Source organism: Seriola lalandi, unplaced genomic scaffold (assembly GCF_002814215.2).
Source record: "Seriola lalandi dorsalis isolate HSWRI2012SDOR001 ecotype SW California unplaced genomic scaffold, Sedor1 jcf7180002054272, whole genome shotgun sequence".
Lineage (NCBI taxonomy): Eukaryota > Metazoa > Chordata > Actinopteri > Carangiformes > Carangidae > Seriola > Seriola lalandi.
In genome coordinates, this window is record NW_019524825.1 from 408,277 (window position 1) to 410,997 (window position 2,721).

Below are 2,721 nucleotides of genomic sequence, written 5' to 3' on the forward strand. Positions count from 1 at the left end.
GGGGATTTGGGGGGTGTGGGGGGGTACCAAGGGGGCAGGCAATCTTTTTTGAGATGATCTAAAAATACAGCGGTGCTTCACAGAGATAACCCCGAGTCCCCCTTTCACTCATTCAGTCACCAGTGAGACCATGTGGCCATTTAAGGTCACTCAGTTGTTGTTCATTCGCTCACTCACATACAGGATCTCACGAGCTTGCTTAAATTACACTTTTTATTTCCAGTTTGTTTCTCCCCACAACAGATATGCCATATCATCCCTCCCCATCCTCCTTCCTGCAGAAAAAAAAAACAAGTCAATCTTCTCAACTGTTGTTTTTGTTTCATCAAGTATCCGTGGTTATCATTATCACAATACAGAACACACACATACAGAAACACACATTCGCTCTGTTGGGCGACATAATGGCTTAATATTCCTATGGCCTCTGATGCGTGATGGAAAGGATGCCATGGGTCAAATGTCAAAGACTGTTGTCCTGTGAGATTTGTCCCTACTCATGTGTCTCATCTGTCTCTACCTCCCTATATTCCTCCTCACAGGGGAAAACGCATTCATTCCCAAACGTCCAACGTGTTGAATACGGTATCCGGGCCTGGTAATGACAGACACCCACATGGTTTCTAAGAAAATTTTAGCACTATTTTCCGCAACCCCACTCTCTCTTGTTCACACTGCTACACCCCCTCCATCATTTCCAATGCTCTTCTCAATTCTTTCTTTCCTCATCCCACCTCTCTCTCTCTCTCTCTCTTTCTCTCTCTCTCTTTCTCTCTCTCTCTCTCTCTCTCTCTCTCTCTCTCTCTCTCTCTCTCTCTCTCTCTCTCTCTCTCCCTTTCTCTGAAACAGGTTTTCCTGACCCGGTGGTCTTTCCAGTGAAAAAATACGTCAGCAGTTTTCCACTAAGATTAAAGTGCTCTATTTGTGGCAAGCCATAAAGAGTTTAGCGCTTTGTGTGTCAGTTTGTGTGTATGTATCTCTGTGTATGCATGTTTTCGTGTTTATATCGGTATTTTTTTGCCATGCTAGCAACATGGATACTGGGTGGTCTACTGCTTTGGTACGGACTAAAATATCTCAACAATTATTTACTGGATTGCCATGAGATTTAAAAATTTTTTTTTTTTTTTTTTTACGTTTTTTGGTTTTGAGTAAAGTGTCTAAACATCTATTGGCTAGATTGTCTTGAAACTTGATACAGATTTTCATGCCTCCCTTAGAATGAGTTGAAATGATTTTGCACAAGTCAAAATTTTAATTTGTCCAGTACTTTACTTCATGACCAGATACCTGCAAAAGTAGTGAGACAGCTGCGTGACTGAGACTCAGCTGCACTGTGTGTTTAGCGCTAACAAACGAATGTTAGCATGGTGAACATGGTATTACATCTGCTAAACATCAGGATGTATGTATTCTAACTTTAGCATTTAACTCAAATCACCACTGTTTTTACATACACGCTCACAGAGCTGTAGACTGATTAGCTGTTGCAAGGATGAGTAGTTAGCAGTTTTCATTTTTTTTAAAAACAATGTTTCTCTTTCAGTTAGTCTCACTCAGCCATTTCAGGTAATCTGATTAATCTTTTATTCCAGTATTTGGCCTGTGGCTCTGCAGCCACAGGCCAAATACTGGACAGGCCTTTGTAGTTTTTACCAACTGAAATTTAAATATAATCACCAGGAAGTGTTCAATTTCTGTTAAACTGTGAGCAATAGCTTAGCAATGTTTTCATGAACGCTACTCTAAACAGGTTTGACATGGGCAGCTGGGAAAAACAGGAAGCTCTGTCATTTGGACATGGGGGAAATTGAAGTCAGATGACAGTTCGCCAGACTGAAGACAGAAGATGTACTAGTTCAGAGGACGTGACTGGGAATAGATTTGATTTGATTACCCTGTCTTTAACAGACTAGTCATCTTTTCCTTCATGTATCTAATGTGCTTTAGTAAAAAAGAAAAAAAAATGTTACCCTTGGAACTCGAGCACATATGTAAATCACATGTTCACCATCCACCCCCTATATTGCCAGTGTATACTTTAAACACTTTACAGTAATACTCTAGTATTTAACATAGGCATTTTCAGTTAACTCAGTTCACTTAATTTCAGACATGTGGTCTAATTTAAACCTCACAGGACAAATCTGTTTCATGACCAATTGAAACATTGCCCAGGACTGGTCGAGCATGCCCTCAGTCCTTGCGCCCCTGCCCCCAGCCTTTGCTTCTTCTCGGCCTTCAGCTGGCACACAGTTATCCCTCCCCCACACTGTACCCTCTGGATCGAGGCCTCCAACTCAGCTGCTAGGGCCAGCGGATAAAGGTGCAGCTGTCTGGGCACTGCAAGGCTATCGTGATGCTAAAGCCTAGTGCTTACTTCTGTTGCAAATGGAAAGGTCAAGCCAGGCAGACCCCATCATCACTAGTGGACCGTTAATCATTAATGCCACAGGAACCAATTGGACTGGAATTTCTCTGGGTCATCCAAGATCCAATACGATCCTCTGGAAGAACTTCACTGACTGCCTGTCAAATTGGTTGAAATGGATCCCAGTGACTGATTTTAAAGAACGTGCAATGTCATAATTAAGGTCTCAAATGGGCAATTAGAACCGATGAAGAGGGAAAGAATCATTTTGGGCTCCCACTGTGGGAATTGGGCATACTTACAGCTTAGCAAGTGTAGAGCAGGAGTCTCCTAGCTCAAGCTGCCATATA